Below are 14,289 nucleotides of genomic sequence, written 5' to 3' on the forward strand. Positions count from 1 at the left end.
ATTTTACTTTCTTGGGCTCCATGATCACTGCAGATGGTGACAGCAGTCATGAAATTAAAAGACGCCTGCTCCTTGGGAGAAAGGCGATGGCATACCTAGACAGCATCTTAAAAAGCAGAGACATCACCCTGCCAAAAAAGGTCCGTATAGTTAAAGCCATGGTTTCCCCAGTAGTGATGTATGGAAGTGAGAGCTGGACCATAAAGAAGGCTGATCGCTGAAGAATTGATGCTTTTGAATTATGGTACTGGAGGAGACTCTTGAGAGTCCCATGGACTGCAAGAAGATCAAACACATCCATTCTTAAGGAAATTAGCCCTGAGTGCTCACTGGAAGGACAGATCCTGGAAAATACCCTGATGTTGGGAAAGATGGAGGGCACAAGGAGAAGGGGACGACAGAGGATGAGATGGTTGGACAGTGTTCTCGAAGCTACAAACATGAGTCTGACCAAACTGTGGGAGGCAGTGGAAGACAGGAGTGCCTGGCATGCTCTGGTCCATGGGGTCACGAAGAGTCGGACATGACTAAACGACTAAACAACAACAACAACACTGATTGCTTTTTTAAAAGATGCAGAGCATATACATGTATAATGTCATTCAGAAGAGTGTAGACATTTCCAAAACCTAGTATTCCACCCTTTGTAGTCTGTTGGGACTACAGAACTGAATAAAATGAACCATAGGAAGGAGACATGGGGTTAATCCAACAACTGAGACAGAAATTTAACCTCCTTGGGTTTAAGGTTCTGCCTGAAATGCAGGGTTTAGATTTTGTTGTGATTCTGGAAGCCTGCATACCTAACAATGGCAAGGCACCATTAACATGTGTCATCTTCTGACAACTGTTGAATTCCTCATGCCAGACAGGTCCCACAACTTTTGACTGTCTGGGGCTGCAGATTATATCTCCCCACCCTGCCATGAACTGGCATTGAGTTATCTTACAATGACCCATCATATTGTTGCATTGGGGGGAAATGCACCATTAAAGGGTGCCCTAACTAGATATGTATCACTCTGTTTTCATCCTGTGTCAGTTTTGTGTGTGCTCATTCATAAATCTGATCCAGCATGTCGCCATTTATTTGTTTGTTTTCAAATCCATATACTATTTATTGCTGGCACTCAAGAATTTGTCAAATGGCCATTCTTGAAAAGATAGCTCAGAAATCAGGTCCTCCCTTAAATAGGGCACGTATTGCAGTGAGACCTGGAAAACCGACACTCTGTGTTGTGGGTGGGTACGATTGGTCAGCCACAACACCCGATTGGTAGGTCCCTCATAGCTGGGTGCAATCTGGCCAATGGGACGCAGTCCAAACAGTTCGAGGGACCTATTTATACCCATGCACGTGACCCAGAGCTTCTTCTTTCAGCGTGTGCATTCGGTACACTCACCCACCTCTCCCTACTTTTAGGGCTTTGCACTTGACCTTGCTATGCCATCATGTGTTGTCTGTCTTTGGGACCCCCACTTGGCTGATTGGCTGTTACCATTTGGGTTTCACCTGCCGCGTAGCAAATCATCACAACTTTTAAGGTTGTGGATAGGCTCTGGTTCAGGTGATAGGAATGGGAGAACACTCTCGCCATCCCTATGTGAAGGATATTCCGTTAAAGGAATCCAAGGACTCGATGGTTTGGTCAAACCCTGAGAGGGGGTTGTGCCCATGCCTGAGTCCAGGGGGACATTTGGGTGGCGGAGTTAGCCCGTTCCCAGCTTTCCTCTTATCCAGGTGTTCCCTCTTGGCTGACCTATGCTGGAGCTCTGGGTCAGCGATGCCTGCATGGCAGGGAGCTAGTTGAACCAGAGCCTATGCAACCAGTCACTTTCTGTAATCAATAAAGTTGTGGCCTAAATTCTGCCAAAAACCAAAACCAACATTTGAGTGAAGTGTAAATTTATTTAGGGGGGAGGTTTCTGGGTCTGAACACGCAAACTAAAATATCTAAAAGGCAGAGCTTGAAGGACTCCCCACCTCTATTTTGTGTCTTGATTTTATTTCTTATAAAAATAATGAGGAACATGGTCATTCAGTGCCATCATTGTATGCAAATGTCTGGCTCATTTAAGACTACATAAAATATTTATTATTAATAATGATGGAACTAACAGGCGAAGTATATTTTTATTTTTTATAAACCTTTATTATTTGTTAAAGGGATCCTTGTATGAATTAATACTTGATTATCTCTTTGGAACCGCAATACATCTTTGTACTTTTGTTGTTCCAGGCTCTGATGCTTTATGGTTTAAATTTCTTATTCTTTATCTTCTTACTTGTTGTTATGTTTGCAATTTTTTTGTTCACAGATCAATAAAATATTTTAAAAGATAGAAGGAAAAGAATCCTCTGTACAGCAAAGGGCACTGACTTTACAGGGTTCCCAGTTGCAGTGAATACTCTCTTTCAGATCTTTTGCCTCAATGAATGAAGACTGGGGTGGAGCCAATGAGGACATAGCTGGCAAATGCAGTCCTGTGACACCACCACCATTTATTCGCCCATCTCTATGGGAAGATTAGCATGAAAATTCATTTGCCTAAATTATTGCAGCATATAATCCCACTCTTCAGGGTCTTATGTTTCAAACTTTTTTTATTATTTTAGATTAGGAATGCCAACTTGATGAATTTTTTTTGGGGGGGGCAGGTAAGCCCTGCCCTGCATAATCAATCACATGATACAGCGCACGCCCACCATTTGAATGGCAATGACCATCAACTTGGGAGGGGCTGCCCCTCATATATTTTATGGGGGGGGGTGAAGGCCCCTCAGCCCCTTGGAGTTGGCTCCTATGTTTGAGATAAAGCACCCAACAGAAGAGATGCTGCTATTTGGCACAACCTTAGACTTGCAGCAAATAGGGGGGGGGTGAGGGGAATTCATGGGGTTGGAGCCTTAATGTGTGCACCCTTAGCCTCAGAGGAATTTCAGGTGTCAACCTGATATCTGAGAACTCATACAATAGATAAACTCACCCACCCAGCTTCATTCCCCATCCCTAGCAGAGTGCCTTCTCAAGAAGAAGAAGAAGAAGAAGAAGAAGAGGAGGAGGAGGAGTTTGGATTTGATATCCCACTTTATCACTACCCAAAGGAGTCTCAAAGCAGCTAACATTCTCCTTTCCCTTCCTCCCCCACAACAAACACTCTGTGAGGTGAGTGGGACTGAGAGATTTCAAAGAAGTGTGAGTAGCCCAAGGTCACCCAGCAGCTGCACGTGGAGGAGTGGAGACACAAACCCGGTTCACCAGATTATGAGTCTACCGCTCTTAACCACTACACCACACTGGCTCTCGCCGGTAGATAATAGATGGCACACTAGTTTTCCCATTAAGATTTACATGTACTGTAATTACTGTTGGATAAAAAAAAGAGAGATACTCTGAGATGCAGGGGTCATGGAATGAGAGAATTGTAGGAGACCTTTTCACCTGCCAGTCCAAGTGATGGCTCAGTGAAGGAAATTCAGAGCTACAAAGTTATGGGCTGTTTCAGGAAACACATACATCACTATTGTGATTGTTGTCCAAAGGAGGGTACAGCTCTTTGGGGGGGGGGGTGATTCCATGGAAGGACATCAAAGAACTCATACAACAGATAGACTCCCAGCTCCATTCCGCACTCCCTTGCAGAGCAACTTCTCCAGAGATGTCACACTAGATTTCTCTTTAGGGTTTAGACATAATCAGTGTTGGATATTTCTAAGTCTGTAAGGTGCATTTTGTGGGGCTTGTGAGTGCAGCAGAAATAATTTAGACAGACACCAGTGTTGGGCGGAAATCAGGCCAGATTTCTGGGGAGGAATCATGGCTCATTAAATATCTCTTCTTGAGACTCCATTGACAAAGATAGTTAGGTGGTGATTAATGATAGCCATTAGCTATCATATTATCTCTGAGGAACAAAGATAACAGGGATTAACTTCCAGTGCTCTGGAAGGGCTGCTCTCTCACTTTGGGGCTGAGAAACCTTGAAGGAAGCTGTTTGGGTGAGTGACTGGGAAGAGGAAGAGCTGCAATCTTGTCCAAACCCCACTTAATAGCCCTAGGGGGTCAGTCCTTGGGCAAGGATTGACTAAACCTCCCTTCAACTACTTTTGAAACTGCTATAAATTATGACCGAGGTTTTCTGTCTGCTGGTTAAATGGCTCATCTGAAATAAGTCCTGACTGCTGGACTTAAGAGGAGGTGACACTAGAGGGCTGAAAAGAAAATAGAACAAAAAGCATTATTAAAATATACGTACCTAAGAAAGTTTCTAAGCAGCTAAGAGGAGCTCTGAGTTGTTTTGATTTTATTTCACTTTATTTTTGATCCTCCACCTCACTGGTGAATCTGCTGATTGTGAGTGCCTGGCGTGCTCTGGTCCATGGGGTCACGAAGAGTCGGACACAACTAAATGACTAAACAACAACAAATGTGAAACTACATGGCCATGCTGCTGTGGGAGAAGAAAGCTAGGAATGTATGGATCTCAAAGAAAGCACTCAGTATGGTGAAAATACTGAAAAACATCCCACTGACTGCAGAGATGCATAAAATGGTGAATAAAAATGTACCGGACAATCTGAGGCTAGAGAAGTTACAGAGTACCTGGGAAAAAATACTGATGGAGGATTTCCAGAACTGGAGAATGGAATGGTAAAGCAATAGATAACAAAATCGAGAGGACCTCCACAATGTTTCCTGGAGGAGTGAAACAACCCAATGGTGGAGTTATAATGTTGGAGAAGGGGAAGGAAACCATGGATGGAGACACTAAGAAATATGCTGAGCTGGCAGAAATAGAGTTGAGAAAGAAAGAACTCTGAGTATATTTTGGATTGAACAAGTCAGAGCTTGTTATTATGGAGGTCCCATTATAAATTCTGATTGTGCTGTGCCTGCTGGCAAAATGCCTCATCAAAGGCAATAGCTACAGCACCCCCAGCCAGTACCTGAGCCTTGAGAAAAACACCCATGTGGTTGTTGAGGTGCCAGTAGTCTCGTTTGGAGTAGGTCACCTGGAAAACGCTCTGGAACACCTGATAACCCCGCACCCAGTTATCAGAGGATCTCCTGACATGCTTCTTGAGGCTATGTCGCCAAGAGAACTTGCCCTTGTCTCGTAACACCATGACCCCCCCCCCACCCTGAAGCCGGAACCTTAGAAGAGTGAAAGCATCCACAAAGTTGCTATCAAGGGTACACTTATGCACCTTGCAGGAAAGATGCAAGCTAGGGAGGTCACAGGCATCTTCCACATGTTGTCTTTTAAAAAATATAAAAATAATTTTTATTAAAGATTTTCCTCGTTTACAAAAGCACATGCATTGTCTCTTTCTTCATGTTGTTTTTTCCTATCCAACTCTGCCAGGCCTGCAGTAGGCCTGCAATTTCCCTGGTAGATGCAGTGCCTCATGTGTCACACATAATTGGGCATATTTTTTTCCCTTCCCCATAATGCTTATTTCCGTTCTATAGAATGGAGGGAGGGAGGGAAGTGTGAGAAATTAATACATTCCATTGAAAGGTCCCCTTTGTCCTTTTATTTTCTGAAAGGAACTTTCACTAGAAACTTTGGCAGAACTGCTCAGAGAAGTTACATTTTCACAGGGTAAAAAAAAAGAACTGCAAAATGTAGTCAGAGAAAGTAGGTTGGAATACGGTGTACAGACCTTTATTGCAGTCACACATTTTGTTTGAGGAAAGAAATGGAAAAGTACCAAAGGATCTATATCCAGCTGTCCTGATACTTTGAAAGAAGAGGTCAAAGCACTGATGGGGAGCACATCTTTGAAGGTACAAAGGTTTGTGTGTGAGAGGTTGAAAGAGAGGGAGATTTCTAGGGATATTACAAAAGCTGTTTGACAGTGGAGCGGATTCCCTCGGAAGGTGGTAGACTCTCCTTCATTGGAGGTTTTTAAGCAGAGATTAGATGACCATGTATCATGGATGCTTTAGTTGAGATTCCTGCATTGCAGGGGGTTGGACTAGATGACATTCAGGGTCCCAATTCTACTATGTGATGGAGTGTTGACCTCTATCAGTAGCTGCTGCAAATATTCTGCTATTTTATAGCACAGGGGTTAGGAGACCCTTTATGGTACTGGTTAAAAATTGCAAAATATGGGTACTCGTTCATTATGAGGCAAGGGACAAAGGGTTGTGTTCAACTTAGTTTTACTCAGAGTATACCCATTTTAATTAAGTACCTAAATTGCTTAACCATAGTCATGGCTATTATTTTCAATGTGTCAACTCTGAGTAGAACTATCATCACGTGGGAGCCAACTCCTAGGTACAAAGGGGGTCTTTGCCCCCCAAGAGAATATTTAAGAGGGCTGGGCCCCCCAGTGTTGATGGGTGTTGCTATTCAAATGGTGTGCATGCACTGCATCATGTGATTGATTATGCTGGGCGGGGCTTACCTGCCCCCCCCCAAATATTTTATTCAAGTTGGCAGCCCTGTATCATTGGATATAACTCAGGATTGTAGATTTTCCAAGATTCAGTCTACAGGTGAAAATTTTCAAGTGACAGAGCAGAGACAGTCCCCACCCCCAACCCACTTGAGGTGCTCAAGAGCTACTGACAATTAGACTGGACTGGACTGTTCATTAGTCTGAAGTAATGTGATATTAGTGTTCCCGTGATGTATTCTGTTTTAGGTGTTCAAGGCTGTGTTCTGTAATGCATACACATTTTCTCTCCTTTTTTATTTGGTTTTGTGCTTGAACTAGTCTCATAAAACTTGTGGCAGCAGCAGCTGATGTTTCCTGATGTTTATCTAAGCCTTACTTTGTTGTTTACACATTATAGCATATTTCTACTGTGTAATATGCCACTTGGTCTGAAATCCCTATACAGCACACCTGAATGAACTCCCACTGATTTGTGGAAGCAATGGGAGGTAAAGTCTTGGAAAGATACCAACGGTCAGAGATGATACCAAGAAGTTTAATCTGTCAAACTTTCATTTCAGTTTTCAGGAGTCAGAGTTTGTAAATACATCAGAATTGTACAAATCTTATGTTGCAGCTCCGATGGTCAAAACTTTCTGCCAAGCACTAGGAACTATATTTGTAGTGTGCACTTCGGATTTGATACATAGCTCTTGCGAAAAAAGGTTTATCTCCACTGCCTTACATGCATGTATTTACATAAGCAAATGCTACCAGGTATGTTCATATTTGACAAATCTCTGTCTCTGTCTCCATATGCATTTCCTCATAGACACTCCTTTTTTTAAAAAAATAGCAACCATTGACTAATTTGTGGTCTGTCCTCATTTTGTAAACTTCTTCATATGGCACAACAGCCCTAATAATAGGAAACAGTGACAGATAAATCTGTCTCTCCACACCCCCTGTGTGCGTGTTTCTTTGTGTGTGTTAAGGTTGTAGGAATTAAGCCAATTTCACTGGTATAAGAAGAGCAAATAAAGAAATAATATAGAGAGCATTGCTAAGTTGGCTTTTCAATAAAATCGAATGAAGGTTATATAGAGTGTTGACCTTCTGGTGTCATCAGGCATAAAAGCTAGAAATAAACGAACTGCAAAAGCAGGTAATGTGTTCAGAGTGATGTTGCCAATTTCTGTTTATGTTCCCCAGTTCTGCTCACATACATTTTGATTATGTTGAACAACATGGCCATTTTTATCGGTCTATCTGGTATCTTTTATTATTATCATTATTTTGACCCAACATAGAGAAGCAAAATATTTATAATAATGGCTCAGTTCAGCTCTCATAACTTCAACAGAGAGAATTGTTACACAATGTGATTTATCTAAACACTGTGGGTAGATATATATACAGTGGTACCTCGGGTTACATACACTCAGGTTACAGACGCTTCAGGTTACAGACTCTGCTAACCCAGAAGTACCTCGGGCTGAGAACTTTGCTTCAGGACGAGAACAGAAATTGTGCTCCAGTGGTGCGGCGGCAGCAGGAGGCCCCATTAGCTAAAGTGGTACCTCAGGTTAAGAACAGTTTCAGGTTAAGAATGGACCTCCAAAACGAATTAAGTTTTTAACCTGAGGTACCACTGTATATAGTATTAAATATATGGATTAGCAGATGACACTCACATCATGTTTACATTTGTGATTTCTGTTTTAGAAAATACATTGTCTCTAGATAGAATAACTCATGGCAAAAAGACAAAAGTATAATCAAACGGCAGTGACAGAATTTATCCTCCTGGACTTCAGTTCTCTTCCTGAATGGCAGATTCTCCTCTTTGTTGCATTTTTAGCTATCTACTTGGTGACAGTTGCTGGAAACCTCCTTATAGCTGCAGCAGTCCTAGCCAATCACCATCTTCACAAGCCCATGGACTTTTTTCCTGGGGAACTTGTCTGTTTTAGAGACCTGCTACACCTCAACAATCCTCCTTAGGCTTTTGGCTAGCTTGATTAGTGGCTATCATGGGATTTCTTTTAGCGGGTGTTTTCTGCAGTCCTTCTTTGGTTCCTGTGCTTGTGCTGAGTGTTTTCTCTTATCAGTGATGTCTTATGACAGGTATGCAGCAATATGTAAACCACTGCATTATGTAACCATCATGAAGAGTAGGTTATGCATTCTCCTATCCTTTGCTCCTTGGATACTTAGAGCTGTGCTTGCTGCGTTTACAGCATTCCATGCATCTCAGTTGAATTTTTGTGCCCCCAAAGTAATTGACTATTACTTTTGCGATTATGAGCCATTGTTAATGCTCTCCTGTAGCGAAACCCGACAGGCAGAAATGCTGATGTCAGTCTTGGGATCAGCATGCACCGTTGCACCAATGATACTGACCATCACTTCTTATGTTTGCATCATCAGCACCATTTTGAAAATCCCTTCAAACAGTGGCAAGAAGAAAGCTTTCTCTACCTGCTCCTCTCATCTTATTGTGGTTACCATTTTCTATGGTACCCTTATCACAGTGTACATATTACCAAAGACTGACACACTGAAGGAACTGTACAAAGTCTTCTCTGTTTTCCACACTATCCTGACTCCCATGTTCAATCCCTTCATCTACAGCCTGAGGAACAGAGAGTTTAAGGACATTTTTAGAAAAGTCTTCAGCAAACTTGTACCTATGAGAAGAATTTGAGGAATCTAAGTGCAGTAGACTGCATCTGGGTTGTATATATTATAGCTGACAACATTCAGTTTACTTGTAGTCCCCAACCCCCAAATGTGCTGTACTAGAGAGAATTCCTCATCCTCATCCCTAGCATTCTTTTGGTAAGGATTTTTGTTGCATCCTTTGGGAATAAGCACAAACATTTTAAATTGTCAGTAGCAACATATTTCACATGGGTGTGAGCTACACAGGTAGAACAAAGTCAAACGCACAATAGACAACAGATAATCTACCATTTTGAATGCTAATTAATAAGAAGTGACAGAAACAGTCCCATTGTTCAGGCCTTCTCATGTCCTGTGGTAGACAGATAAGTAGTTTATTTGCCTGTGCCTCCATCATCTGTAAAAGTAAGAAAAGTTTCTACCCTGGTACATTACGTGAGTTAGGCTACAGTAACTTTTCATACTTTTGGAGATGACACAGGCAAATAAATCACTTACCTGGCTACCACTGGACACCAGAAAGCCCGAACAATGGTACTGTTGTTTGCATAATTGTAGGTTCAATTCAATTTACTGCACACTAGCAATGAATTTCAACAGAAGCAGTCAAGTGTACGGATGTTATTGTTGATTGTTTCAACAATGTGGAAGTGGTCAGGCTATGGCGTCACTGACAGTAATGCAATGAACCACATCCTATACACCTTCAAGTACACCACTGTTGTGGTTAGTGCAGGATACTACATATGAAGTAACCAACATGTGAACTGTTGCACCAGAAGTAAAGGAGTTGCGATTCTGCATGTACATACATACATACATACATACATACATACATATACTCACTCTTGAAGTCAAGATTGTAGCAGGAAAGCACCACTCTTTCATGGCTTATTGCCCCCAGACACTAAATCCTGAGCCCCTCTAATACTGTACCTTTCACGGCAAAGTTTTCAGTGGGAAGGATGGAAAGTGCTCAGATTGTGTGCCTATAAAAATGTGATGGTTTATTACTGAACTTGTATGTTGTTGCTTCTTTGCCTGATGTATCAGATATTGCCTCCTGATTATTATAGATAAAATGCCAGGTAGAATTTTTTCACAATAAATAATATTTGCTTTCTTATTCACTCCCCTCCAATTCCATTTCCCCCCATCAAGATCCATACTACACTTGCCTTTGACATAATTGCAGATTGCTTCCTTCCCATTCACTTTGCTTGGCCCCCTTACAAATATAATATTATATTGTCCATTATTACTTTGTTGCAATTTAATATATGACCTGCTGTTCAGGATACAGATACTTCCAAGGCAGTGAACAAACTAACATAAACTGCATTTTTAAAACAAACCAAGCAGTAAACAATATTAACACATTTAAAAGTTATCAGGATACTTCCTACAGAAATAGAATATGAGAAAGCTAGGGCTTTCTCCAGATACTACCCCCTCCTACCAGGCCTTTCATTCTCCCATGGAATCCAGAATCTCCCATGGAATCTACCCAGAATCCAGGGTAGAACAGGGGTGGGGGCAGGTGGAACAGGCCCTGAGGTGGTCTTCATTTGGCATCCCCTCTCCTGGAATCCTTCCCACTTTCCCTTGCCATGCTTTTGGATAAGGAAACCCACTTACCTTTATCCACTGTTGTTCAGTTAGATGCACCCTCCAATGTGTCCTCAATATGATATAGATGGAAAAATAGCCATCTGATTACAGCAACCGTGTTACAATCCTATTGTTGCACACTACCCCTATCTCTGAGCGGTATGAGATTCCAGGGGTTGCAGGAACTTACTCAGGATCAGTGCTTTCTTTTGTAATGAGGAACAGTGAAGACTGTGGTGTTTTTATGATATATGGTATATGATATGATATATGATATATACATATATACAACCTGAGCCTATGATGGAGGGGCTGCCAGCATTAGCACCCCAAGAAGTTCTTGCTTTTCCCATAACCACAGCTTAGGATTCCAGCAGAAATCAGACATGGCTCCATCTCTCAGCTGCCCAGGCTGCTTCTAATTTCTAGTTTCTAGCTCTCACACCTCAACTCTGGCGTTTTGTCTTTCTAACTACCAGAGAATCGAGGGAGAGGGTATACCCATTTGGCCTATGGCACAGAGTCACTTCCTTTGTTACCTTAACAAACCATACTTAGGGGCCATTACCAATTCCAGCAATTGAATCTTTGTTGAGTCCAGGAATTTGAAGGTACTCAGGCATATAGCCTCCCCACCTCCCCCCCCCATTCACAACACTGTGTATACTTACTAGGAAGTAAGTCCTATTGAAATAGCTGTGATTTACTTTTCGAATAAAGTTGTACAGAGTTTTATAGTTAACTCATTATCCATATGAGTTTTTGTTTATTAACACTTCAGTTAACTTTTTCAATCTGAATGAAAGAAAATCAATTGTTTGAAAGAAAAATGATTTATTTCTTTTAGATAATGCACATGTATACTGTAAAAGTGTTGAAACAAGTCCTCTACCTAATTTACAATGCAGTTCTCAGGTTGCAAACACTGAGTACTTTTAATTGATTGGAGGGAGAGTAAAGGTAAAAATGTAAAGGACCCCTGGACGGTTAAGTCCAGTCAAATTCAACTTGGGGTGTGGTGCTCATCTCCACTTTTAGGCTGAGGGAGCCAAGAGAGTGGAGAGTAATATTTTTTTAAAAGATGGGGAGCTTACTGTTGGTAGCGGTGGTGTTTTCTCCTGGCAGTTGCCCATTTGCGGCTGTCATACTCCCCCCCCCCCCCCGCCATTGGGATAACATGACATCAACACTGGAATAGCATGCTGTAGCATCATTCTGATGGGCTTCTGGGGAGAAATGGTGACTGCTAGTTTATATGTATAGATGCAATGCACAAAGAACAAGATGCAACCCTGATATACACACACCTTAAAGATATAACTTCAAGGTCAAACTCTATAATCCCCAACTAATTCCCAGAGATAAAAAAGGACAAATAAGAAACTGCAGTTACCCAAAAAGACAGGTACCAGGAAAAAAAGGGGGCTGCCCCTTGTAAATAAGTGCTGATGGAAGTGATGCATGAATACGCACATAGCTCGTCACTCTTCAGAAACTATTGCAAAACTTCTTACCTTATATGTAAAGAAACTACTGCCACTGGAGACATGAAATGACTCAGGTCCTCTGTGCAATCACATATCTTCCTTGTTCCACAACACCTATCCAGGTCGAGTGGAGAATCTTTGCACTGAACCCCAGTTGAACACCGTGGTCCATCCAACTCTCAGACGCCAAAGGACAGAAATGTAAGTAAGGCTCTTTCTGATTGCTGTCTTTCCTCCTGAATAGATTCAAGCAAATAGAGGATTATACACAATGATATGCAATGGGAGGGTTATTATTATTATTATTATTCTCTTATAATAAGAGAGCAGCCACCACCACAGAGCTGGCAAGTGTGCTGTTAGACTCACACACAAATTCCTCCTGCATGCTTGTGTGTTTGTTATTATATCCCACCACCAATCTGTAAGGTTGTTAATGCAGAGAACTAATCCCATGGTCATCACCCAATGAGTTTTTACAGATTATGGGTGAACAACAGTGGGGGAGAGGGCTATTGCCTTCACGCTTTGCTTGTGAGCTTCCAAGACATACCTGGATGGCAACTGTGGGAAGAAGGATTGACTTGATACAAGAGGTCTTTTCTCACGCTCTTTGTCAAATTAAGTTCTTTCAGTTTCCAGTTTTTCCAACGTTAAATTTAGTTCACCACGTTTCCACAATAAATTATGATGTTTTTTTTAAAAAAAACCTCATGAAAATGCTTCAGCATTTAAGCGTGAATTTATTCTAATAAGCACATTTTTGTCTGCTGTTTTGACTAAAGTGTACATTTTTGCAAGATTCTCCTAATAAAATACTGAGGCTGAGAAATACGGTTGCTTTGGTAGCAGCTGCAACATCATTTTATTTCTACACAGTCATCCCAAAGGTTTTAGGGCTGGGGTGATATGGGTGGGTGACTACTGCTGCTCCTTTTTCCAGATCCATACCCTTCCCCATTTCCAGCCTCATGTCCTTTCCCCTCCCTCCCACTTCTTGTGACCAGCTGCTTTTCAGCCATTTGAGTAGAAGTGGAAGTTGGGTCACCAGCAAGAGACATTTATTTCCATCATATTTTTATCTCCAACTACCAGGTAACCCATACACCCATCCTCCTGCTTCTAGTCCCCATGTTTTCTTGCAGCAATTTTTCAGCTTGCTAATATATGAAAGAAGGACTCATTCACATACTTAACTCAATCCCAATTGTGCACAAATTAGTTCACTTTTTTTTTAGGCGGGAGGAGGAGAGAAGCTTTAAATTAACAGTTCTTTAGTGGTTGCAGAGCCCAGAAGGACATTTACCTCCCTTTTCACTTTCCAAGCTTTGGCAATGGGTAAAAAGCAGCTGACTTGAATCCCCTTCTCTATCTTCCATTTTCCTTTTATATAAACAGTAATTTGTGTGCAATAGTCATTTCAACTCTTGATTAGTTTAGCGTAAATCAGAAGATCAGAGCAAAAGCCTTCAGCAGCAGCCCCTTGCTCGAAATTTACATGATGACTGACTAAGGTAAAATAAATGGAAGTAAGACCTGCCAAAAGAAAATCAGGGCAAAACCACCACCACCACCACCTGTCCTAATGATCAGCGTGCATTACCTAGCCATTTTGGAAGTTTCCATGGAGCAAAAATGTCTGCAGTTAAAGGGGGAAAGGTATGGGACAACAATGGGAGGAGGAAGATGTTGTGTAAAGGTAAAGGTAAAGGGACCCCTGACCATTAGGTCCAGTCATGACCGACTCTGGGGTTGCAGTGCTCATCTCGCTTTATTGGCTGAGGGAGCTGGTGTACAACTTCCGGGTCATGTGGCCAGCATGACTAAGCCACGTCTGGCGAACCAGAGCAGCTCACGAAAACGCCGTTTACCTTCCCGCCGGAGCGATACCTATTTATCTACTTGCACTTTGACGTGCTTTCGAACTGCTAGGTTGGCAGGAGCAGGGACTGAGCAATGGGAGCTCACCCCGTCGCGGGGATTCGAACCGCCAACCCTCTGATCGGCAAGTCCTAGGCTCTGTGGTTTAACTCACAGCGCCACCTGCATCTCTAGATGTTGTGTAGACTCCTCTAAATTAATGAGGAAACAAGCCAGTGCAAATCCATGGTC

The 14,289-nt window shown here is 42.1% G+C and overlaps 1 protein-coding gene and 1 pseudogene across 2 annotated transcripts in view; one reads left to right on the top strand and one right to left on the bottom strand.

The window, feature by feature from the left end:
• Nucleotides 1-14,289, bottom strand: part of LOC308461817 (olfactory receptor 5AP2-like) — a gene marked incomplete at its 3' end in the record, with an annotated part of 253,933 nt that overhangs the window by 221,950 nt on the left and 17,694 nt on the right. The window lies entirely within an intron of this gene.
• On the top strand, nt 8,150-9,101 carry LOC308461828 (olfactory receptor 2AP1-like; annotated as a pseudogene). Its single transcript has one exon. The product of its transcript is annotated as an olfactory receptor 2AP1-like (transcript).

The sequence above is a fragment of the Podarcis pityusensis genome (assembly GCF_964106645.2).
Source record: "Podarcis pityusensis genome assembly, chromosome: 13".
Lineage (NCBI taxonomy): Eukaryota > Metazoa > Chordata > Lepidosauria > Squamata > Lacertidae > Podarcis > Podarcis pityusensis.